The 26,952-nt window shown below is 44.6% G+C and overlaps 2 long non-coding RNA genes across 2 annotated transcripts; one reads left to right on the top strand and one right to left on the bottom strand.

Annotated features, from left to right (window-relative positions):
- Nucleotides 1–10,000: 10,000 nt before the first annotated feature.
- On the bottom strand, nt 10,001–13,718 carry LOC142590926 (uncharacterized). The gene is made up of 2 exons (XR_012830263.1): nt 13,549–13,718; nt 10,001–10,329 (listed from the first exon to the last, which is right to left on the bottom strand). It is a non-coding gene; the product is annotated as an uncharacterized LOC142590926 (long non-coding RNA).
- Nucleotides 13,628–20,734, top strand: LOC142590927 (uncharacterized). The gene is made up of 3 exons (XR_012830264.1): nt 13,628–13,727; nt 13,892–14,016; nt 20,568–20,734. It is a non-coding gene; the product is annotated as an uncharacterized LOC142590927 (long non-coding RNA).
- The last annotated feature ends 6,218 nt before the right edge of the window (nt 20,735–26,952 follow it).

The raw sequence follows: 26,952 nt of genomic DNA, 5'->3' as shown, positions 1-26,952 counted from the left end.
GACTATACGCATAAATGATCACACAACTTGGAACTTTTGTAGAAGAATATATGCCGGACTTTTGCACTTCTTGGGTTGAACAGAATTGGTCACTTTTTAAAACTAAACTTAATGAATTGGTACAGAAATAGATACCCCTCCGAGTTGTATGGTGTAACCATCGATCAGCGGGGTTTAATGCATCTCTGAAACGTATCTTCAACAGGAAGGATTGGCTGTTTCACCAAGATAAAAACCGAATACAAGCGATAGCTGGCCTGTGTATCAGCAGGATGCGTCACTGTTTAAAAACGCAATAAAAGAATTTAACGCATTTTTATTGCAATACACTTCCAGCTCTGCTGACTGAATATACTCAAAAATTTTGGAAAATTGTCAAGGGTTCTGAATGTAGCACAATATCGTAACTGATGTAGATGGTGCTGTTGTTCCGCACGGAGAATGTTGTTCTGTATTCAAAGAAGTGTTTTCTAAATCAATTTTGAATAATGTGTTGCCCTGTACTTCTCCACCTCAAGTTGTTAAGCCTAATGTTCCTCAGATAAAGCCCTTGTTAATTTATTACGATGGTGTCGTGAACTTCATTCGTAAATTAGGAATTTCGTCGTAGTCAGGAATAGATAACATTGATTCCAAGTTTTTGAAAAGTACCGAAGTGTACTGTTCTATAATTTTGTGCAGCACCTTTTCGCAGTCTATTCTATCGTGCACATAAGCAAAGGATTTGAAAGTTGGCAAGGTGGTTCCATTATATTTCTCATTTATTTCATATAAGTCTGGCAACGTGAATTCACCTTTAAATTACAGGCCGATTACCCTAACAAGCGTGCCATACTAAATTGTAGAGCATATAATATACTCTAATATCATTAACTTCCTACAAACAAATTCATTTTTTCCGTCTTGTCAGCATGGGTTCCGTAAATCGTTTTCCTGTGATACTCAACTTATCTCATTTAACATAACATCTGTGCCGCGTTGGACTATGGATTTCACATTGACGCCATTTTCTTAGACTTTTCTAAAGCATTTTATCGCGTCTCTCGCCAATTACTTTGTCTAAAATAAGTACACTCAACATTGACCGTAATATTATCCCATCAAGTGAAAACTTCTTATTCAATGGAACACAATTTGTCTCTATCAACACTTTTGACTCTACGCTTTGTTCTGTCAGTACCGGGGTTACGCAAGGTTCTGTTCTCAGAGCCTCGCTTTCTCTCATTTATATTATTGGTTCGCCTAACGCGGTAGCATCCTTCATAAGGCGATTTGCAGACAATTGTGCCGTATACTCAGTAATATTATCAAATTCTCACACTGTATAATTACAATCTGATCTAAACAAGGTATCTAACTGGTGAGACACTTGGAAAATGCAACCGCCAAAAGTGCAAACTAATGAGAATTTCCCGCAATACTGCTTCGTCAACCCATCCAATTATCACTTGATGAACTCTGTGCTCAAAGAAGTCACGTCCTATAACTACTTAGGCGTCCATATAACATCTCATTTTCCTGGCGAACACACATAAACCACATCACTAACAATGCTAACCGCACGCTTGGTTACCTCCGTCGCAATTTCTACATGGCTTCAGCTAACTTAAAGCTACTTCTGTACAAAACCCTAATATGTCTCTGCTGTCTGGGACCCTGGCCTAGATTACTTTAAAATGCAATAGAATCCATACAAAATAGTAGCGCACGTCTTATATTTACTAACTATTGTCGGGCATCAAGCGTAACATCTGTGAACGCTACTTTAAACGTCCCTCTTCTCTCATCCCGTAGGTAGTTAGCACGCTTATCACTGCTGCACAAAATTTAGTACTACAAGCCGAAATTAAAAAGCGAACTTTTCTCCGAACCTGCATACATATCCATCTCGTACTGACTATCACCCTAACTTGAGCGTTCCACATTGTCGCACGAAGCTATTTTTAATTCATTTATTCCTAAAACAAACAATGAATGGAATCATCTGCCGACCTCAATTGTTAATATAACCGATGCATCTGCTTTTGGAACTACCTTTGAAGACTACGTTTATCAATGTACAATTTTTAATTATCCTGTTATTATAACCTGTCGTCCGTGCATCTTCTGTGTTTCATTCCACTCCCTTCTGTAACGTTCTCGGGCCTTGAAGGCACAATACATAATTAAATGAAATACAGACAGGTTTTTAATTCGGTAGCCTTGCAGCCTACGAGAGGCAAGTCCAGCTTGGGCTAAAGAAAGTATCAAATAGGGCTGACGAAAATGAGTTTAAGATCAACCCACACTAAATCTCCAGCGTAGTTTTTTTCAAAAAAGAAAGGGCACCACCCTGGCCCCACTTTCGAACTGCAAGGACAGCACATTTCTGTGAACAAAGAACATAAATTCCTAGATGAAATACTCGATTTAAAACTAATTTTCCTCCCCAAATCAGATACTTCAAAGCCAAATGCCTGAAAGCAATGAACATATTGTTGAAACGCTGTCTTTTTCGCTTATTGCTGCTGAAAAATAGCCTTGCTAAGTCAACTGGATCTGATGAGATTAGCCGAAATGGAGGTGTAAGAGACATCCTTGTCATAAGTTAGACACAGAAGGTGGCCTAGTACGCTGGCTTGTGGCACAGCAGATAGACGTGGTTTTTAAGTTGATGAAGAAAATTTTCGTTAAGGTACAGGGAGTTTGCTGACACGTGATGTCCGAGTACTGGGCATGATTCGTGCACCGGGCCCAGCGGCTGCACTGTAGATGCCTCCAGAGTTTTGTTTCGTATTCTTCTATTGCCTAAAGATTGGTCGCATGAAAGAAACGGGTTCGGATGAGCGTTTCGAGGCGCAATAATCACTCATTATTCAAATGCGTCACATATTTAGATGGTTATCTACACTTTAACTTCTACGCACTTACCGAAGATCGTACGAGACGCCTTTTATTTTCTATGACACGACAGTAGAATGCAATAATCAATATTGCATTCGCGCGCTGGGGCCCACAGTATGCAGCATAGAAGCTTGTCTTTCGTAGTTCGAACCACCTGCCAACTTTTACAAAATTCATGCGATGCATTCTTCTTGTGCTCAAACTCCACTGCGCGGAAGTGTTGCCTCATCGTAGGTACCACCTCAGTGCATCGCCGTGCGCACTTGAGCACAAGATTTTGTTTTATATTGAAGTATTTCTCATAGAGTGGGAAAAAGCAATGTGCTTTTTTTATATAAAGAAACCAAACTTATAAAGAAATAAGAGTAGAAGCCATCCACCAAATAGAACGTCAGCACATGCGATTCTTTTTTACTGCATGCTTCTTACTGCTTTCTACTGGTGCTCCTCTCCTGATTCAATGGGCTTTGTTGCGCAATGACGTGGTTACACAGGTGCTGTTTCTATAACTTGTTTTGCAATATTTGAAAGTATTTTCGGCCGGACCTTTCAAGGTTCATTCCGACACTTGAAAAGTGTTCTGAAAACGATGAATATTGTTCGGGGTTAAAATTCACAAGTCGACGTTTTCTTTCTAAGTGCAGTTTACCACTCTACCTGTGGTTGGTTTTGATGATTACATGTAGGAAGGAGAGGGACTCAGAAGGTGCTGCATGCGATCAAAATTCAGTCACACAAAGTGGACCCACCAAGTAATCGCGCCTCCATTCGTTCTGACGTCTCCAATCAGCAGGCTCAGCAAGCGCTCTTCTTAAGTGACAACGGATATGACCCCCACGTGCGGGCTGCAGCACTGCCACGTAGGAACTAAAATGTAAGCGTTCAAAGGCAAAGAACTGCCGACGTTGTTTAAATATATTCAGAAAATATGGGCGCGGAGCTCCTGGAAGAGCGTCCGAACAAGTACGTGTCTACTGAAACCTACTGTGAACCAAACCTACCGGGATGAATACACCGAGAAAAACAGAGGCTCAGAGAGAACTTTCCAGCCGACCTTTAAAGGAACTGGACGAAGCGAATGCGAACGAAACGACTTCACAGAAAGCTTGCTTGCGAATATTGCACGTGACGTCACACAGCCTTCCTGCTTCTTTGCTTCCACGTAGCACCGCATACAGAAAGGCTGCCACTTACCCTCGCGAACAATTCTAGCTTCAAGGAATTTTATTACGATAACTATTGTATGGTCACCAAGGAGTGCTCGCATCGCTGACGTTATCGCGGTGCCGTCATGCTGTAATGAACTTGAAGGCTCAGGTGAGCACGCACGCGGCAGCTTGTTACACAGATATGATAAATGGCCGGTTCGTTTGGCCTTAGATATTTCTGCAAAATTATAACAGGAAAGTTTGGCGCTAGGGCATGTGGAAGCAGCTGGCATGTTGGTTTCGCCATCAGACTAATGATGGTTAGTGCATAAGTTTGCCTCAACGTGTTCCTCCTGGCTTCAAACAGATTTGTGGCTTTGCAAACTGAGTCTTCATAGAAAAGTGTTGGGCTAATATTGAAACAACTGACATTATGTATGTATCTGCACAAATCTTTAATGCCTTCTATGTATATAAAAACTGAATTCCTCCAAAGTTTAGGCCAACACAGTTAAATACAGTATGGCAGATAAAGCCCCTAGAATGTCTAAAATCACAAAAGAGAAAATCAGAAAAAAATATGCTTTAACCATTGTTGCATGGTGGCTGAACAGCTGCAGCAGTCAAGTTTGTTTTAGAAATTTTCATGAGTCCACGAGTCGGTCGGTCATTGTGCGCTCCGTGTCTATGTGTCTGTCGAAAGCCTTTCGCTGAGCAACTTCTTCGTCGTTTACGCTGTTACACAGCTGCTCCATTTCTGCAAGATGAACGTGTCGACTGCTGAAGCGAGCTTTGACAGCCAGAATCCCCCGCACGCGGTTTTCGTAAATTTCGACGAACTTCTTGCCTAGGATTTCCACCTCGCGCCTAAACGGGTGGAAGAGCAGCTCGTGCTCGCGCTTAACGTTGAGCACGTCGGACACTGGATAGGCGTGGTAGCGAAGAACTACAGGCGGCGCCTTCGGTCGGCCGTTGTCGTTCAATGACGTCAAGTTTTCGGCGTACGTGAGCACAGATTCATCTTTCGGACGGTCTTCATACTTCTGTATGATCGTCTTGCACCACGCGACCGTGCTGCTCTCTTGCAACACGTCATGATCCACCAACTTGCGACCCTTTCGGATGCGAACTCGTTACTCCGGCCACGAGGTGTTGACTCTGACCACAACGCGACTCGTGTGGGACATGCCTAGGCGGAGTACATACCGCGCCGCCTCCTGCGCCGACATCTCGACTGCTTTCAGCATCTTGACGCTCAGTTGTCGGAGAGCTTGCGTGTAGGTTATGCTAGAGTCGGCGGATTTGTCCACGACCACTCACAGGTCTTTGTGCAGCTTTGACATGCCTCGCTTTTCTTTGTTAACACACTTGAATATGTATGCCGCACACCCGAACACATCTAGGACGATCTGTAGGTCCAAGTTCAAGTTGGGCACCGAGGCTATCCACGGGTTGAAGTTTTTGAAGTTCGCCTGATCCCAACTCCGTTTAGATATCACAGTGGGGCGAGAAATGCCAGCACTTGCGACTTCACTGTACTCTTAGGCATCCGTGATGTTGTTGTAGCGGCGCATATCCTTGATCGAATAGTACAGGGTTGTTTCAAGAGCGTCGTGAATCTTCTCATACATCTCCTTTAACTTCTTCTGAGTCTTCTTTTCTTCTTCAGTGTGGGCAGGCGGGAGTGGGATGATGACCCAAGTTGCTTCCATAGACCATCGGCATTTACTTCTGCCGTTCTTATAGCACGTTTGTGTATGCGTGTGCGCCTGGCAGCGAGGTTTTCGAAGGCTTTCGGCTTCCAAAGCGATCAAATGTTCGCACATGGGGACTGTTTCAGGCATTTCCGGACCAATGTCCTAATTGGGCGCATTCTCGAACCACAGCAGCAGATCAGGATGAGCTACTCCTTGACCACATAGGGAGCGAACAAGGAAACGGTCTTGTGTTCCAGAATCTGCATTATCACCCTCACTCTGTGATCGAAGTACACTGATCACACCACCGGGTCATAACTGACGAGCATCGACTTCTCATAAAGGCGCAGCTGTTCGAATGGCACTTGCGGATGGTTCAGATCTATGTGGACACGTTGCGAGAGCCTCACCAATACGTCCTAGTGTATTTCAAAGGCAGACAGAGTGAGGAATGCAGTTGGCTTACGGAGCTGGCCGGTCATGGCGAACACATCCTGATTGCGTTGATGCCAGTACTCCACTGTGTTTAGGACGCCATTCATGAACGCCATGTCATGATCCACCGTGTTCTCAACAAACTATTGGTCCTCCAACTACGCTGTGTTACAATGCCCATGTGAGATGTGTTCCTGAAGAGGACGTTCACCGACAACGCAACAACGCAACTCTTGTACGCATCACTTTGGCAGCCATATACAGCACGTGGTATGCTTCCGCACGCCTTCTCTCAGTTCTCCGACATTCGTTCTAAGCCATAGTGTAGACAATTGGTTTGCTGGCTGGGTTGATGTCTCGAGGCTCACCAAGGTAGATTCGGTTGAACGACAGCTCCTTCGCTTGTTCATCGAACACAGTGCTCACGGGTGTGATTCCTTCACCTGGCGTGGTAACAAAAACGTGCTGTCGCCTATTACGAGTGTCTGTTAACCGAGTGAAATAGCGAACACGGCCTCCATTCGATTGTGCTTGTCTTCAGGATAGTGTACACGTTCGTCATTATAGTCGCTCGGCTCTGGCAAGTTGTAGCAAACTTTGTCCGCCTTCCCTCGACTGATTCGGATGCCGTGGTAACAATACAACGTAGGATTTTCCAGAAAGGTAAGCCAGGGTAGTAACTCCGTCTTCTTGACCATACCACGAATGTACACTTTTCTATACCAACCTGATCTTGATGTTAACACACAAAGCTCGAACTTCGACAAATCGAGGGAGCGTTTGGGCGCTTGTGTCGACGTTGATGGGCACGTTCACAATCGGTCCTCTGATGGCGAACTGGCGGCTGTCACTGTACAGCAGCCTCCGAATCTGCATAAATAGGATCCACGGTGACACAAGCCGCTCGCTCACGAGATCAAAGTTCGGCAAATGTGCCAGTTCTGGTGGGTGCACATGCCCATTCGTGGTGGAGAAGTTAGGGATGCACTCTCGCCGTATGGTCTGCATGCAAGTGCGACACACCTTGAACCCAAAAACATCGGTCTGAAATCCTTCGGAAACCACTTGGGCATGCGCCTCTGGAAGAGGCTTCAAGCTGATCGCATAAAGAACAATAGTATCCAAATGCGTTGTGCGTGAAGCGTTTGTTAAACATATTTTTCGCACTCATATGGTGACTCAACCTCTCCCGCGCTCGTCGTTCTGCCTCAACTCGTTGCCTCAGTCGCTTAGTTTCGGCTTCCCTGGCTCGAATTTTTTGGACCGTCTTGCCACTGTTCTCGCTTGGCCTCGGCTTCATGCACTCTGGGCTGAGGGTCCTCTTGGCGATGCAGGCGCTTGACCTCAGCTTCACGTGTTCCGAAATAAGGATGTTCTTGACACTGTTTTCGCTTGGCCTCGGCTTCACGTTCTCTGTGCTGGGGGCCTTCTGGCCGTTGCTGACGCTTGACCTCGGCTTCACGCGCCCTCAAATCAGAATCTTTTTGGCACTGTTGTCACTTGGCCTCGGCTTCCCGCGCTCTGAGCTCGGGATCTTGCAGCCGATGCTGACACTTGACCTCGGCTTCACGCGCCCTAAAATCAGGATCTTCTTGGTGCTATTGTTCCACCTTGAATTTCGGGTCCACAATGCCCCGTTTTCGTTTAAACTCAGTTTGTTGTCCCGGCAGTTAAGCGTTCTCGCGGCACTTTGGTCGCATTACCTCAGCGTACCGAGTTTTTGGTCTCCGCCTTCTCTGCCTCCGTCTTGCGTCGCGTCCCTCGTGGTCGGGCACCAGTTGACGTAGATTGCCGATCAGTACCTGCCGATGAGAACGCTCTGTAGTGAGCCCGGCACTGGTAGACGGCACCGAATCCATCACACGTGCCTCAATAGCGAGAGAGCGCGCCGGCACTTCGAGCCGAATCACACACCGTGTGATTAGGCTTCGGCCACCCTTTGAAATAGTTCGATGTTCTTGAACGCAGTTGTGCGAAACTGCTCTTCATACAGGCTCAGTATTGAATGAAGAAAGTGTTAAACCTTAGCAAAAAGAGCTGTTCTATGCGGCTATCTAATGCGTTGCTTTAGATCAATTTGTTTTTTATTTCGTTTCTTTTCGGGTTGTTTATTGGCAGCCAGTCACACCAGCCGCACGCGCACGCTCGCGCGAGCGAGCGTCGCGTTGGCGCGCAGCGAAGCATGGATGGCACGCGTGTTGTGGTATGTTTTCATCACCGAAGTTCTTGGGTAGCATTCACAGCGTTGCACCTGATGTCTGAAACGGAGTATAGCGATAGCACCGCTTTAGCTTGCTTTTTCTAGCTTCACCTCTTGTGAACCATTTATTTGTCGTTCGCATATTTATTTGCGTGTTTTAATACACTATAGCTCAGTTGGAAGTCAGTCCTTGTTGGCGTCTGTCACGTTGGGTACTGGTCCTGTGCTCAGCGCTATAGCTCTCGCTGATTAAGACATAAACTAGCCCATATGGTCACACTTCGCAGGAAAAACGTATATGCAATGTGACATTCTTGAAGATTGGCGAATAAGCGTCTTGTGGCGAAACGAAAGAAACACAGTGTGCATGTAAGCTACTAATGCACATATTTTTTTCAATATCAGGTGAGCTCGCAGGTACACTGTTTACTTAGGGATCGTTCATCACAAAGTGATGTCCAGCTTGTGGCTTTGGACAACTTCATGACCAACGTTTAAATCAGATTTGTAGTTTATAAATAGCAATGCTTATTTCGCCAATTAGATTGAAATGTGAGCTCATCACCTGGACCATAATAAAACGATATGATTTCATTAGTCGTTAGTCTCTCATATCGCGCCAACATTACCAAACAGGAAACACGCAAGAAACAAATATGCTTCCATTGCATTTCAGCACTGAAGTGTTGTCTTGTTTTGGTAGTGCATAATTCTAATTCTAGAAAGTTTCTAGTAAAAAACATTAGGGACAGCCCACACACTCACAGCACAACAAAAACACATTGATGATCACGCATTGGGCGCGCTTAGTTTTCAGCTAAGAGTGGTTTGCCTATTAGTCTTCTTAGGACACCGTGTAGCCGCTTCTTGAACGAACACTTTGATAGAGAAGCTGTGGGTTTCACTTTAGTATCGTGCTGCTTCGAAGCCATACACCGCCACATGCCTCCACGGTCACCGACGGCGCTGAGGATTCGCAAGCCGCTCCTGTTCCCAGGTCTCTCGTTTGCTCCAGTGTGCTGTGTCAGCGTGACTCTGCTCCATGCAGTGGAATGGTGTGGATCGCGTTGTGGAGGACAGGCTCACAGCGTGTGACCGCGTCAGCGGGTAGAACAAACAGGTATACTGCGTGAAGGTTGTGAATGTAATTTTCATCAGACAGATGTAGCCCATCTGTAGCTCTAAAACCATGAAGCCTTCTTTAGTATCTCATCGGCCTTCACCAAGACCCTTATGGTACTCTTCGGTCATCTGGCCTTGCGCAGGCTTCATGCAGAACATTGTCTGCATGGCCGAGTTCAAAAAGAAACGGCCGAGACCATCACCAGCTACATCGAAGATGTCGTCGACGATTGTAAGTGGCCGAACACCTCTGTGAAGAAAGCTGAGAAAATCAAACATATCATGAAATTCATGGAATACAACGTTCGACGCCTATAACTACGTGACGTATATCCAGTTGATGCAACTCGAGTCGAAATTACGATGAGCTTCAGAGACAACAATTGTGCGGCGTCGTAGCAGGTTCCAAACTTCACAGCTTCTGAACGCAGCAGCGTTAGCAGGGACAATTCAACCGCAATGCCGCAGAGGCAGCACTTCATTCGGGAGGAAGTGACTCACCGGTTCTGTCTCTCTCACGCTGCATCCTGTGACACCCTTGTCACAATTTTTATTATTCCCGTATCTTAAGACACACTCTTCGCACCTCGGGTGTTCGTAAAACAATATTACCCTTACTCTCCACGGCTTGTAGTGCCTGTAACGTAGAGTTTACGGTTGAACAGACATCGAAGTGCACCAACGCAGACACCTTTGGCGTCCCTGAAGAAACCACGGCGGCAAAAGCATGCGCTCTTGCACCCAAGTTGGCACTGTGCAGGCCACCGCGTAAACAGGTACTCGCATCTCGCCTCGCCGCAATTGGGACTCTGACACCACTTCCACCTTTCATTCCACTTGCAAACTGCAAAGAAGAAATGCACTATAGTGAAAAACTAGAAAGCTGGCCACTGCGTAGGTGCTAGTTGCCTTTAAATTCCGACTCAGCCATCAAGTTCCTGGGCCATAAGCTTTTATATTCAGGCCCGGCAGATGCGAACATGCCACACTTAATTCATGACCTTTACACGTACCTACTTGCTGCGTGCCACACTGTTTGTTAATCAAACTTTTAAATGTGCACATGAGATATTGTTCTATTCAATAAGTTGTCAACCTAATTGTTTATGGAGCTCGAAACAAACTTAATGAACTACGGTCACCTGAAACCTATTACAAAACGGCCTGTCCACCAAGATTCTGATTGTTATGGACGCAGTAGCCATTGTCCAACCTTCTAAATTATTTACCTTTTCTATTTAGCTGCGGGAATTTATGAAGTTGTGGTGCAATTACAATGCATACAGTGCTATCCGATACCGCGAAAAGAAGCTTTGCGTGATCACTGCACAATTTTCAAGTAATTTAGAGTGCCTTGGCACTGACTAGACATAAAAATGCGGTTGCTCTGGTAAGATGCAATATTATCGAGCGAATATTTAGCTCCTATCATTTACTATTCCAATTATTCCTGGAGATTTCAACGCAGCGCCAGGAAGGCATGATGTAGCAACATATCAGAATACGAATATGCAATAAATTTGTGAAATCTAAATCGCATATTTACTTTGCCACCGTCAAATTACGGCAGGAATCTGTTTGGAACGCTTTTCTTCCATTTGTATTGCCTAGGACATTCTGTTCTTATCGTCACGAGGTTGAGCGATGGTGACACAACTGGTAGTGTTCTGTATAATAATTCAGCTGGTAGTGCGACAGGACGCTTGGGCGTGTCTGTTACGACCACTAGCTTGGCTGGGATTCATTTTGGAAGTATAAATTGTTCTTGATATGTCAAGTTCAAATGAAGGATATGGTCACATTCCCAGCATGACGGAAACAAGGACGCACAGAGAAACACATATCGTACAACAAGCGCTGACTGCCAACTGAATTTTGGTTAGAACAACACCAGCCTTTATATATCCAGCCCAGAATTGGCACGCGAACGCATATACATGACACAACCATAGTCTATGATGTGTCTCATGATTCAGTTTTGCTTTCGCCGTTGAAGCATACCAAAGAGCTGTAGGGAAGAATAGGCAGTGGTGTTAGTGCTAAGGCCTTCGAACCCCTTGTGCTGACCAGTCGTGATGTGTGGGCGTCACCAGGACCGTGTGGACGGCGCAATGGTCCCCCACTTCTGTAAGCACCCTGCGAGCGGTTCCCGTCGCAAGCACCTACAACGTGCGTACTTGCATGTCTTAGAATACAAAATCAACATGCTGCAAATCAAGTCAAATACCTGTGCTCTTCGCGAGGGCATGAGTGAATGGTCAACGACTTCGCAAGGTTTGCGCATTGCGTCCGGACGCCGTGTGCCTCACAAAACGCTTAGGATAACGGGTCCCTTTAGGGTTATGCTGAGGTTAACATAATCGCTTTTGTTGGTGAATGTGATACCAAAGTCATTTGGCTTTGTAATTTATAGGCATTCCTATATGCGCCTGCACCTGTCCCCTGTCATAGAGTTGTTTTCTGTTCATTGCCTACGCCGCTGCATGTCTGGGATTCGGGATTTACACTTCTACGACAAGGGCTAATTCTTTTTCTGATGAGGCAACGGGAGACGCTTAATAAGTGCGCATGCACGCCTTGCCATGTTGGATATGACGAAGTTTCCAGAGAAAGGAAATACTAGGAAGCAGTGAGAACCCACGGAAGCAATATACGTTAGAAACCTTGGAGATAGCTGTGTAAGCGGGCTCTCTATGCCGTTAGCAGAAAAATAAATCGCACTTTTTGTCCTATAGGCTATGCCTGATTGCGTCATGTATGTGTATATGAGTACGCATGCTAATTGTGCGGCGTATATATAAAGGCTGGAGCTCTGGCAATAAAAAGTCAGTCGGTAGTCAGCGCCTTTTCTGCGGTATTTTTCAGTGTGTCCCGGTTTCAGTTGTGGTCTTCAAACATAGTTCTAAACTGTTTGCTTACGCGATTTCCTTTGGGCAAGAGATGGCAGATATAGAGTAGATCTGCGCAGGCACAATGCGGTGATTTCTTTCGATCGATTCTAATCCTCTCTTACTATGTACGTTTCATGGCTGCCTGATCTCAGCATAACGTGAGCAGAGATCAGCTGGGGCCACTCACAAGGCTCGAAAATGAATAGCATTGAAACAGGATCCCTACATCATCCAAGTTCATTGTGCGTTGGAAAAGTCCAGTGTAAGTAACTGTTTCTAAATAAATATTTACTTTTTACACTACCCGAACATCAACCGGAGTTTTCGGCATCTGTACCTCGAGTAGCTCAGAAAATGTGTCTCTATGTGGTCTTAATGGCCGAGAAATTGCGCTTCAGTACAGCATTCAAGGGTCCAACAGGAGATTGCTCAAATCGTTTGGTTATATTATTATTATTATTATTATTATTATTATTATTATTATTATTATTATTATTATTATTATTATTATTATTATTATTATTATTATTATTATTATTATTATTATTATTATTATTGAGTGCGTTGCTTATACAGCTTTCTTTTTTACGTTTCAGCTAGAACAAACATAGACTATATTGCATTAATATCAGTGCTGGCAATACCAATAGGAACGCCATAAAAAAAGATATGCTATCTGTGCATTAACTCGTGCCGTATCACCTCATCTTGTGTAAAGAAAGTTTTATGTAATGTCCCGCCATGACAACGTCAATGTGTCTTTAACTTTCTTTAATAATAATTTTAACTCCAACCAATTACTGGTATTTTAATCCACTATCCAGCGGCAACAATTGTGCCTCGGTGTGGCAGGCTCCCCCATCATTTGCAAAAGTGCATTTTGTTCTATTTCCTTCCTAAAACCCCGGTAAACGAATGGTAGCCTTATACAAAAAAAAACATAAAAACATATACGATGAGCCACTTTCGCATCGCCGCCTCTCGCAAACACCAACGATTAGACAATTTGTGTGCAATAATTTTAGAACACAATGGCGAAACTATCGCGAATCCTATACTTTACAGCGCTCTTCTTTTCACGCTTACGCTATCCGGCCGGTCACCCGTACAATGAATGTCTAACAGGCAGTAGTTTAATGAGGAGGTATCCAAATTGCATTGCCTTTACGTACACCTTTTTTGCAGGGCGGGTCCAATAAAAAACCGTCGTTCGGGATCAGTTGATGCCAGCGCCTCTGGTGGAGCCTCTTGGCCAATTACGGGCAGTAGGAGTTCACAGATGACTGGGACCAGCAGAAGTATCAAGCTTGCCATTTCTCGCTGGTTCGCGCAAGAGGCTGGCCTCGACTGTGTACGTTTGCCTCACGCGGTTGTATATATCATACGTACGGAGCTAACACAATAAGTAAAACCAAGCTGCCCTCCCACGAGCTGTTCTTTTTCCCCTCAGAATATTTTTTTCTATTCATTATTTGTGTCGTGAGCCTTACCGGTTTCTTGTTTCTGCCTTCCTAGGAATATGTTCATGGCCACGCCTCCTTGCCAGTACCTTTCTTCTTTTTTTTTCAATTCTGCCTGGAAGTTTTGTAACAGCTGCGGCAATGTTCCTCCGGAAACAAATCACTCGATTCTTCGCACAAGTAAGTTATTTGAAAGTCCTGCTATCTGCTATCAGCCAATAGGTTTCATGTTTTTCTGCACATGTCTCTGCTCAGCATGCAGCGCATAAGATTGTTCGCGCGATTATATATAAAAGCAGCAAGAAGTATTGGATGCGCTTCACAGTGACGTTACAAAGCACCTTGCATTTGTGGCAACACCGTTGTCAATTTGCTTTCATACTATAATTTGTTTATTGTGAAAGTCTCAGATATCTATCTATGCAGTCTGTGCTATGATCAAATGGGGTTGCGTTTAACTGAACTCTCGCAGGTAGAGCAACCAAATTCTTCAATGGCATAGGCGCTTCCTGTGTCTCCATCTTGCAAGAAGCTAGGTGCATCCTTCTAATTTATTCTGACGGAAAGAGTCAATATCGGCATGACAGCGTAGCATTAACACAAAAATGCATCATGAACTGCTAATTTTGTGTGCATTTCTAGCGTCAGCTTACCAGCTGCATTGCCTATATAAAAAGCAACTGGTTATTAGGTTTTTTTTTCTTGTATACGGAACATTTTGTGTGGAGCAGAAGTGACATTTTACGACATCCAGGAGAGCCGCATGAGGCTTCGTAAAGTAGGCAGCTTTCTACCTCGATGAAGCAAATAAAGATGTGTAACTTAAACAAAGGGCCACATATTTAATGTAGGTGTTAGGTTTAATATCATAATTTTATTGGTTGGATTTAAAGTGTTTTCCTTAAATGTTAACTGCATTCATGAACAATTTACCTCGACTCATTATCATCACCGCGAAATCACTAACTCTGTTTTGGCGCTCTTTGGCCATATCTGGCCCTTGCGCCACTAAACCACACACATTCATTCAATTTACCTGGACGGCTTCTTAGTGGCAATTAAAAGACTACGTCGGCACTTCGATCCGCGCTACCCTCCTACAGCGGTCACTTTTGAGCCCTTACAGCGTTATGTTAGGCCCATTCTACAAGCTTCAAATGTACCTCCAATTATGGTCCTTCGGCCAACTACCATGCTTGTCAATCACGTGACAGTATTCACTCATATTGTTTTTATTTTTGGGAAAGGAAGATGTGATAGACGGGGCCAGCGCAACATTGGAGAAATGCCTACACGTCCGAAGTGACGGAAAATGGCCTGCTGATTTATTGCGACAGCAATAATACGTACGCTGTAGTCGCACCCCGCCGCTGCAGACGCCATGCTGTTGGTGGTGCAATGGCGCAGGCGCAGTCCGCGCGCTAATCAGCTTTCACGTGACCCGCTCTGGGTGCAGAGCAGTTAGATTCCCTCAAGCATGCTTTGTTCCCTCGCGCCAGAGTAGACGGTCACGCAGTCTGAAGAGTTTCGTCGACGCGGTGGCGCATCTAAGCAGATCAGGTGACTTGCACCGCAGTCCCAAACTATTTAGGATTCTATTAGGCTTGCCAGTAGCTTTTTTAGGGTTTCCTTGTCTATGACCTTTTCTTTTCTACCGAAAAAATGCCGCAGTTCCGGCCGAAAGGCGAAGCATCGATTAGGGTAGAAAATTATTGGACAGCTATACAAAGTAATGGCAGTACTTCTATCGACGATGTAAACTATTAAACACTCGCATACTAACTAAATTAACAAGCATGGTGCCCCGAGCGCACAAACATCGACAGCTCTGGCTCGGCGACGGCCGACACTTGCTGTCAAAACATTTGTGTGAGGAAGAGCAGCAGCAAAAACGAATGAGTTGGTCTTCGTACTTCAACTCCCTTCAACTCAAACTAAACGACGAGAACACAGCGCGCATGTCACATGCCTTGACCCGTGCCACGATCCGATGACGTCGTTGTTTTCATCGCTGTTGTTGTTGTTGATGATGATGATGATGGTGGTGGGGGTGGTGGTGGTGGTGGTGATGATGATGATGAAACGGGGCGGTGACAAATAGTTGCCTAGCCTGCTTGAGTAACCAGGTCAAGCTACATGCAGCATGCAATGGCTACATGCAAGTGTTACATGTTGGGACACCTGTTGGAATGCAAAGCAACTGCAATGCAAAGTGTGTACGCCTCGGCGCCACGCAGCGCACATGTCGCATTTCGTGCCTCCTCGCGCGCTAGGACGCGTTTATAGGGTACCTTTCCGCTGCAAGCTAGCAAATTGTGGCGTCGCCATTCTATGACAATGTATAACTGGTGTCGGGTTGCATGCTACTGTAATAAATATCACGAAATAAAATAAAAAGTGGCATCACTCTAGTAGTAGAGTAACCAACTCCCATGTAGAGGGACCGTGTTCCATGCCAGTGGTAACAGGGTATTTTTTTTCTCATTCTTGGCGATAGCTGTGGCAGACACGATGGCGGCGGCGGCGGACATCGCCAACCGAAACGACTGTTGAAATGCGTGCATAACAGCTTACACTGCAAAAATGAACTTTTACAAAACATGTCTCAATTTCAGACAGACAGGCAGACGTGACACAGATGCATACTGTGCCTCTGTTTGCCATACATGTGATGGGAAACTGCCTGGACATTGCATGAAAATAAATGTTGGTGCTTTACCGTGCCAAACGATGATGTTCATATGAGGCACGCCTTAGTGAAAGATTCAGGAAAGATTTTGACCACCTCTTTTTAACGTGCACCTAACCTGACCAAACCTGCTCCTTTATGCTTAGCAGTGGTGCCTTAGTCACTAAGACTTAGGTACTAAAACACCGCGGTGGGTGAACATTGCATAGCTTTCAAATGTGAAACAGAGTGACACGAGATCAGCATCTTCAGCGGAAGCAGAAGAAAATAAATATTGCAAGTAAACTTTTAAAGGACTTTCATAGTAGCAAAAGAGGCACGAATCGAATCAGCGACCCGTTTGTTTGTGTATTTGAAAGAAATATGCATTTTCTTCACTGCGACATGAGGTAAGTGCTGGAAAGTGGGTTTGAATTGGTCCTTTTTCCCACCCATCCATCCATTCCGTCTCGCTCACGATGACCACTCTCGTCATCTGCATTTTCTTTGTCATCGTCAGGCTGCCTCGTCATCCCCAGTGTCACGTTGGCTATAGGACGAAGCGAAAGAAAACACTGTGTAGAACCACCGCCGCTGTGATTCAAACCCATGTTACTGAGGCCATCTACATTTCGGATTCAAGTGGTCTAACCACTGCACTCTTTGACCGATGCGGGCTAACCACGAAGGACGAACCACGGCGCCTTGTATTAAGTCCCAGGTGTTCCGTTCCGCGGAGACTCTACAACGCTACATCTAGCTGTGCGTGCATTTTGGAGGTTACAGCGAACAATTCCGCAGCAGACAACGATGACATTTTGTGCAACACATAGACATTGCGACATTGCTCTTAGAAAATAGTGGTCCCTTGGCAGGAAGTTCTTAGTATTCATTCTTAAAAACAGCGTCAGTGGAACAAAGAAGGCGCACATTATAGTGATGGTAATCAGCCTCGAAAATGGCGCATGCCCACACTAGGGATTGCACGTAGAATGAGATGGTTGGTGTAACCGTTTGAAACATTGAGGGCGTCAATGTCAACGAAGACATCGCAACGACAATGATACATAACTTTTTACACGGTAGCTTGCAGGATTCACAGCTCGCAAGTTTCCATATTGCAGCATTCCTATGTACAGAAAACTTGCACTCACATATCGCAGCTGGCATTGCGTTACTTCGCTGATGGCACCACTTGTAGAAGGTTTGACCTCAGAGTTTGATAATACACTACAGGGACAATTAAAAGTGGCACATTGAGCCTAAAATTAAAGAAGCCTTAAAGATGAAAGCAGTGGCCTAATGTTCGCAGCCAGCAACTACGAACACCACGTTCCCTAAAGTTATGCATATTACCTAAATAATTTTTCTCTACATAGACACGGGGAGTCTAAGAGGGCTGATACTATACCTATATTTATTTCAGATTCCATCTCAGTGTCCATTCCTCGTAGAATCCATTTGTGGCTGTTGTATTCAGTTGCTTGTGTACTATTTGCGTGTTGATATTGTGATACTTGTGTATGCTGTACGTTGCTCTTGCCAAAATGTATCTAAAAGAGGCTGCAGCCATGGCTTTTGATAAAGAAAGGGAGTTGCGTGCATCACAAATGAGATATGGTCACGAGTCATTCATTTTAGTTACCCAACGAATAACATTAAAACCTCTCGCTTCTTGCTCGTTCCCCTGTAGTAAGGGAGAAAAGTTGTTTGAGAAAATCAAGCTTGGCGAGAACAAGCTGTCGCCGTTCTCTTGGGATAATGCTGCTTGCTGCTGTCGCACTAAATGAGTTAATAGCCACAGGAATTGTGGAAATATTCTGTCTTGTTATTCTTTTTTCTTTGAGCCTTAATACAACTTTACGGGTGCGGATTATTCGATACTTTCTCTTCTGATCTTTTAGGGAACCAAATAAGTCGGGTTTGAGTGCAGCGCCCATTGTGGGCCCTCTACAGTGTTTAGTTTGCGTTTTACTTTCCCTGCAATGGCTTCATCAACTCGTGATCATCCGGACATACTAAATGATACCAGCCTGCAAACTGAGGCAGATTAAGTGGTCCTCACATTGTCATATCCGACTATGCTGCTACGGGGAGATGATAGTTATTAGCACAGCCGCCGTGGTTGCTCAGTGGCTATGGTGTTGGGCTGCTGAGTACGAGGTCGCGGGATCGAATCCCGGCCACGGCGGCCGCATTTGGATGGGGGCGAAATGCGAAAACACCCGTGTACTTAGATTTAGGTGCACGTTAAAGAACCCCAGGTGGTCGAAATTTCCGGAGTCCTCCACTACGGCGTGCCTCATAATCAGAAAGTGGTTTTGGCACGTAAAACTCATAATTTTTTATAGGTATTAGCACAGATAAATAAAGACTGGCAAGATGGCGCTGCCCTGCCGCCAAGGCCAAGATTAGCACGAGCATGGCAGGCCACCCGAAACCGTAATTGTACAGGCATGATTTCTTGCCATCAAATTAGATTCCAGCCTGAAGTGCCCTAACACATTACCTGCGTAAAGCCTAAGTCGACGTTCAATATTACCTGCTTGATTGAGTCATGGGTTCTACCGTCCCAAAGCAACTCCGGGACAATAGAGATGCCATAGTGGAAGGCTTCAGGTTAATTTTTACCACGTGACGTTTAAGGTTCAGGAGCGTTTTTTCGCTTCACCCTCGTTGAAATGCAGCCACCGGGTCGTGACTCAGAGCCGCAACCTTGTGCTTGGCAGTAAAATGCCATAGCCACTGAGCTTGCTTTACTGCATTCTGACATATTTTACTTTCGTTTGAATGAAAATAAACCATCATGTTTTGACTTCAAAGCTATTAGTTTTGTTACAAAGCATGTTACGCGATAGGTAACAGAAAAAAGGCAGCCTTTAGATGAGTTATTATTTAGGTCGTATCCTAACGATATCATTTATACCAATTCCAGAGCAATATTTATCATCTATGCGAATTACACCAGCATGTTTTTTACTCGAACAAATGTAGAAGATCTAGTTTTACTGTTTAATGAAACAATGTAATCACTAAAGCATTTGTCAAACTAGAAATGCGTGCCGAGAAACGAAAGAAAATGCAGTTTAATAAATTCTGGCCAAGACGCAAACTTGTTCTTCCGCACCGATCAATCATTATTGACTCTCAAAATAAAGGGAATTGTTGACCTGTTATTCGCCTTTCCGTTATATTTCCGTCAAACATGTTTTCTGAAAACCATATAAACCACTCAGTATCAAAACTAGCTGCAATCAAAGGCGCGCAGTAGGTCGATTCAGATATACGCTAACTTCAACAATGAAATATGCTGTGTATAACTCTGTGTTTAATACTTATCTCAGATATTGTCAACCTTTATCGTAAACAGCAACATTTTCTGATCAGCAGTAAATTCATTTGACCAAATAGAAGGTTAGTTCATGTAGTTTATGTGCAGAATATCGGACACCAAGCGCCGCTCTTCTTCAGAAGCTCCAAATGATCAGCATGCATAAGGTATATAGATACTGCTTAAAATAAAACTTAAACAAGAGACGCAAGGAAATGTATAGAATTGAAAACATCTTGCACATTTGCATCAAAAACGCATTGCATTGCCCAAGAAGATATGTGGAACCTTGGATTGTACGTACCGGCACTTAAGTAAACAGTGCTAGTGTTTTACTTTGCCCTTGCTACTTAGCAGGTTTCATACTAACAACCTTGATAGTTTTCTTTTTTGGTGTCGTGAGCTAGGCGTGAATTCTGTGAGTTATCATGACTATTGCTTCTTACGAATGTTTGCCTTAGTAGGAATTTGTATTATCCGTAGTGTCTTCCTGGGTCTCTATTGCACTCAGCTGTTTGTGTGACAAAGATCCTCGTTCTGATTTGCACAATAAAGTTCGTAGCTTTCTGGGACTGTGCTCCTACTGCCGTTTTGACAACAATTTCGCGTAGATCACATGCCCTTTCGCAAACCTACTTAAGAAAGGCGTCTCATTTTTGTAGGGTGCTGCCCAGCCAGCCACGTTCTCTGCCATCATAACGTCGCCCGCTACATCTGTCTTTGTTCATTTAGATGTCTCCGCTCCAACAGCAGTGCGCACCGACGCCAGCCCCGGGATCGACGCTGTTTTCGCCCAGCATCTTAATGGGCATACCCGTGATATTGCCTGTGCGAGCCATCTGCTTTCCCCAGCCGAGCTGAACTACTCCATCGAGGAACGGGAGGGTCTTGTTCTTGTTTGGGCGGTGAGCAGGTTACACTCCTACTTACATGGCGTGAATCACATCGTCACTGCAGATCACAACGCACTTTAATGGCTTTTGTCCCTTTAGGATCCCACTGGGCGTCTTGGTCGCTGGACACTGTGGCGCCAAGAATACACCTGCTCTCTTTCTTGTAAGCCTGGCCGATTGCACTGGGACGCTTACTGTTGGTCCCGCCTTCCCTTCAATCCGCCTGAAGCCTCTGATGACGCGCCCGTATGTGCGGTCTCGCTCTGCACTTTACGCCAAATCCGTGATGAACAGCACCATGACCCCATCTTACGCGAGCTTATTATTCAGAAGGCGCATTCCGCAGTACGCGATCTGTCCTTTCGCCTCTTCGTGCTTCGAGATGGCACATTATATTGCCACAACACCCTCCCGGATAGACTCGAACTGCTGCTTGGCGTTCCTACTGAAGCAAGGTTGGGATACGGGCTAGTTGGTATTCCATAGTATCAATCGTCACTTACAGCGCATACATAGACGACGGACAAAAAGGACGACGAAGACAGGCGCTGTGTTGCGCTTGTCTTCGTCGTCCTTTTTGTCCCTCGTCTATGTATGCGCTGTAAGTGACGATGTAGTTCCTAATGATCTGCGTTTGAGCGTTCTCTGCCAGCTACATAACGCCCCGACCGCTGGTGACCATCGGGTTTCCTGGACCTAAGACTCGCCGGTCTTATCCGATCCGTTCGTCGCCAAGTTGCTGCACGTGAACCGTATTGCCACCGAAAGGAACAGCCTATAGGTGGTGTTTATTTGAAGTTATTCAAACTTATGCAATGATTCTGTGCTTAGGAGAGTGATTTCTGTTCGCTTTTCACGTACCATGAACCGTAAAGTGCAACTTGTAAGATACATTTTTTTTTATTTTTGCTAAAAGATTGTTGCTCATTGTTGCTTTCTATATATGTCTTTTCTGACCATAATGGCAAGGACGTGGCGTTGGCTTCGTTATGCTTGGCTGCGATTTCTCCTTTCACGATGCCACTGGGTTTCCATCCTTTACTCTTCTGTTTGGCCACGACCCAACGTTTCCTTTTGACACTGTCATTCCAGCTGCGATCCATTCGCCCACTAAGTACATCCCCGATGCCATTTTCAGAACTTACGAGGCATGCTAGAGTGCTCGCCATCGCCTTGCTACATCGCCAGACCACCAGGCGTACCGCTATGACTTCCATCATCGCGACGTTACCTATACCTCGGACATGCCCTTGTCTCTGGCTCGGTCTCTGAGTGTGACTTTGTGTCTGTTGTTTGTAGCCTGTTCTCAAGTTTCTATGGACTCCGAGCCGGTATGTCGAACTCGGAAAAATTGGTTTCCAGGTACTCCAGACCCTACCATGTCTTAAGAGGCGTAACAGTCCTACCTTACGAGATCGGCACGCTCGAGCCTTCCTGTCCTTCCGTTTCGCCGCCTGCAGACGTTCACGTATCCCGCCTTGAACTCTACCGCTCGCCCGCATCATAGCAAGCACCGCATGGTGCTTCAGCAGCCGGGGTAATGTCACGATACGACTTCTTGAGAGGAACGTAGATGAAGAAAACTCTCTTCATCTGGCGCGTGCTCTTGGCCTTTTCGTTGAACGCTTGATCTCCTTGCAAAATATTGTCAATAAGTGTTGCTTTTGTGTTTGCTTCCACGTAACAATATTATTAAGCAAGGGTCTCGTTGCACTCTCTGACTTTGTGTCTGTCGTCTGCAGGCTATCTACTATCATTTTAAGGTTTCATAAAGAAGTAATAAGGTTTAAATGACAGTGTATTGACAATGCAAGACAAATTCAATGGTTAAATAAAAAAGAGATAGATGGAATGAACGACAAAAGAAAAATGGCCCTGCGTTGGTTATATGCACATTTATTGTAATACCTGGACTTCGTCACACTTCGTCAGCGACTGAAATGCGAACAAAATTATCAGTGAGAATTAAGTATGCCTATAAGGTTGGGAAGACTATTCAGCGCTGCTCTTTTTCCCCTTCTGGAACTTCTCCGCGAGAGCTTTGAACCAACTACTGCATTTCCAGAAGCGAACACAGCTTCCTCTATCATCCCGATAATATCCTCGACGGCAGAAACACCTGGATACGCAGTCTGTTTTGCAGCTGCGACGCAGATGGAACCGGGTGGCACACGTCTTCTCACCGCAGTTGCTGCTCCGGCAAAATTTGTACTTCTCGCGGCGTCCACAGCCTGCATATTCAAAAAGTACATTGGTTCTGAAAAAAAAAGCAACGTAACAAGCGGCAAACACTGTACGCTTTACTATCGCCTGGCTGATCTGCTTTCATGCACTTTCAACAACTTTATACCTGGCGCAAATGAAAAGCATTTCATACATGCACAGGCTTTCCTAGTGGGCTACCCGACCTCAACAAGAAGAACTGCAGCTGCAATTTATAAATGTGCAGTATATAAATAAAATATTTGCTGTGACGTAGTTACTGGCGCTAAGAAGTCTAACGAAAAAAATGCGGGTACAGGACAGAGTACTAGAGTACTAACGCTCTGTCTTGTCCCCACCTTTCTTTCGTTAGTCTTGTTAACGCAGTAGCCATGTCACAGCAAATGCATCAACAGCAACTCGCCCAACTTTCTGCGTTAAATAAAAAACATAATTACATGGTAGCTACGCAAGAAAATCACTGTAAATTAGAGCTTCAAAATGAGTATTCGTCATTTTGCGACCAGCCCCACTTTCTGAAAGCTGCAAGCGTTACGACTAGAAGTATAGCGTTCATAACAAAATTCGGGTACGGATAGCTGATCTTCAGAAGCCAACACATTAGAAGCGATATAGGGACCCCAACGAAGAAGAGGTTCGTAGAAGGACATGCTCATAAGGCGGCTGTCCATCTTCTTTGTAATACTTGTTTCAATCGATAGCGTTCCAGAGATAGTATTTATTGACGAAAAAAAGAAAACGAGAACGCCCGTAAACAAGGCCTTGGCTAGGCCTTCTACTATGAACACGAATAGTTGAACGCGGGCTACTATGCATTTGTTGTTGTGGTTTGTCAATGGAAACGAGTTTGTTGCAAGTATTTAACATACAAAAAGACATTCAAAGCAAAATAATAAAAAGAAGCAGCTTTCCAAATAAACTCCGTAACCAACATTGGGAAAAAGGCATTGATATAATATGGGGCCATGATGTTAAATAACGTTCGAAAGAACGCAGGCACGAAAGCAGAGCCGATATCAGCAAAACGCTTCTTGGTTCAGTGTCACTACAGCGGAGTTACCCGTCTAGAATTCTCTCACAGTGCTACACTGAAAAACAAAGGTCGAAGTTCTCTTTGTTCACATTAGTTCGCAGGTAATGCGGTTTAATTACGCTGTTAAACGCCAGGCCAGCAAGGGAAAGGTACGCACTAATACCACAAAACTAAAATATTTCTTGAGGGCACTAACGATATTGGGTGCTCTTAGTGGATGCGCATAAGCAATTGTATTGCTTTCTATTTACCTTCGCACAATTCTCCATGAAAGCCTTCTTTTGCCACGTACATTGCTTATCGTGCAAATACGAAGCATATGGGTCTTGGTGACCTGTGCAAAAGTTGGTCACTTTATGAGTTAATTCCTTGAGTGTCCGATAGACACTCCAATCTTTCCGTAACCCGCCGTGGTTGCTCAGTGGCTATGGTGTTGGGCTGCTGAGCACGAGGTCGCGGGATCGAATCCCGGCCACAGCGGCCGCATTTCGATGGAGGCGAAATGCGAAAACACCCGTATACTTAGATTTCGGTGCACGTTAAAGAACCCCAGGTGGTCGAAATTTCCGGAGTCCTCCACTACGGCGTGCCTCATAATCAGAAAGTGGTTTTGGCCCGTAAAACCCCATTATTTAATTTAATCTTTCCTGAAAAAATATGACAACTATCAAGTGCGCGTCATTTTTTACTGGTAGAGTATACATCTGCCATCCCATAGATTACAACCTTACCATTACCTATTGTTTAAAATTCCAAGATGTATTCACATACAGAATTGACACATTCGCACATTATCAGATATAGATAATTGGCACGTTGGCATTCTTGAGCCAATTATGCATGAATGAGAAATTTAAAACAAAGTGCTTTGTCCTTTAGAAGTGCTCATCAGCAAAGACGTAACAAAGGGTATTGCACTCTACAAATAAAGACACCTTCAGCCTTGCAAGTGTTGGGAACATTGCACATGTTCGGTGAATATACTAAACCTCAGTGACATCCGCAACTTGGCACTACAGTGTCAACGATGATGCGCACGATGAGCAAAGTCGGAATCAAAATTCAAAAGAGAAAACGGGATAATCCTGTTTTATCCCTTGTTGGTAATGTGAGTTTGTCCGCCAATGGCCCTCCCAGCTTCAACATTAGTTTGCTTTAAATGTTCCTAAAAAAAGGCGTTCATGGTGACGGTCAGGGAACTAATCAGCAACTTTATTTAATAGCCAGGTTCCGTTTACCAAGGTGCTGCTTTCTTTCTAAAGTGTATTTGCTACATGAGTGCATTTTGCAGCTTCGATTTTACATTACGCGCACGGACTGGTTCATTAAGATATCTTCGCTGTGCCGACATCAGTTTTGACGCGCACAATCATACGCACCGATCAGTGCATCCCGCGGTCTTAGAGGTAACTTGCGAAGAATAGAAATATATTTGTTTCTAATGCCCCCAAAACGCACCGTGACCCTATTTATGTGGTTTATTGACGGATAATATAATAATAAATTTAGTTTGCGGCTATTCAGTGATATAACGTTGGTAAAATTTGCACATATACTCTATTCGCGCACTAATTTCAGCGTACTATCTTGCGGGTAAACCCTACTCATTGACAACCAGAGTATGATAGCATTGCAATAACTTTCAGTATTTACAGTATTTTGATATATTTCATAAGGCACATTCATTAACTTTCTCTTTTATTCATCTGGGCTTCTTTTTCATCCTAGCATGATACCCGTCTTTTTGCACCTGTCTCAAGTTATTTAGTAAAGGCGAGCTGCACCGTATGGGCTATTCCCTTTGTTTCCGCGACGCTGTTGCTCAAACGTGCGAATTAGTTTGGCAATGATATCTCACACTAACTAAATGAAAGGCAGACACGTTCGCAGGCACTGTTCGATAATATGGAGCTCAGCACTCAGCAAGTGGGTGTCATGGGTAGAAAGACTATCTTAAATGAAAGGCACAGAGGTCCACGAAATCTAAGCTCTAAACCAAACAGAAAAAAATCTTTTTTGCAACCGTAGCACCGTGAGGGAGAGGGATGAGGTTGGCAGGAAAAGAAACATTGGCAGAATTACTAAGAATAATACGCACCTTCCGGCTTCTGGCTCACCAGATGAGGACCTTGCCTGCCACCACTAGTCGTTGGCACGTTCGCCAAAGGGTCATCTTCCGCTCTCACGGTCCACGCTATTGCATACACAAAAATTAGGAACAGAAAACCAAAAGTCGTGACTTTACTCATCCCGAAAATGTCATGGGGTCTGCCTGTAGCAAGGTCGCCTTACACGGCGTAGCCTGTGTGCGTGGCAAAGAGACATTGTCAAAACGTAAGGAAGCTCCCACGAAAAAAAAATATATTTTTTTCTGTAATTTTTTGCTTGCAGCTTTTCACTACACTGCATTCGCATTATGCTTCTAGCTGGAGGTCATCCTTTAAAATGTAAGACGTGCCACCATTATCACCTTTTCCGCAGCGTTTGCGCGCTTTCCAATGTGTTCTCACCATCGCCAAAAAGAAAGTCGACAAAGGACAATAGCTCCGCTTGTGGCTGCGTCATGGCCCCGCGAGGTAGAGAAACATCCTTACGTAGAGACGCAACAAGCAGCAGAGCGTTTTGCACTATGTAAAATGATCCTTTCGCACATCCTTGTGGATGATGTAAAATGTAGAAACGCATCTTGTCTCCCAACCGTGGCTGCTGTTCTCACTTAGACGGGTATCATGCTAGGATGAAAAAGAAGCAGCCACGGGTTTGGCTTTGGGTTTAAATTAATTGTGTGCAGAGCGCTGTTTGTGAGCCCATTTCGAATTACACATAAATGTGACACGAAACTCGAAACTAACAGCAATCAAGCTATTATACGCGATGACAATCTATCTCATTTTTTTTTAATTAGAGTTACACTGCAAGCTAAGGCGACTTGCCAAGGCGACTTTTCCACTTGCGCAAAATCCAACGA

The sequence above is a fragment of the Dermacentor variabilis genome, chromosome 8 (genome assembly GCF_050947875.1).
Source record: "Dermacentor variabilis isolate Ectoservices chromosome 8, ASM5094787v1, whole genome shotgun sequence".
Classification (NCBI taxonomy): domain Eukaryota; kingdom Metazoa; phylum Arthropoda; class Arachnida; order Ixodida; family Ixodidae; genus Dermacentor; species Dermacentor variabilis.
Note: the sequence above shows the minus strand (reverse complement) of the source record. Positions and strands in the feature narration are given on the sequence as shown.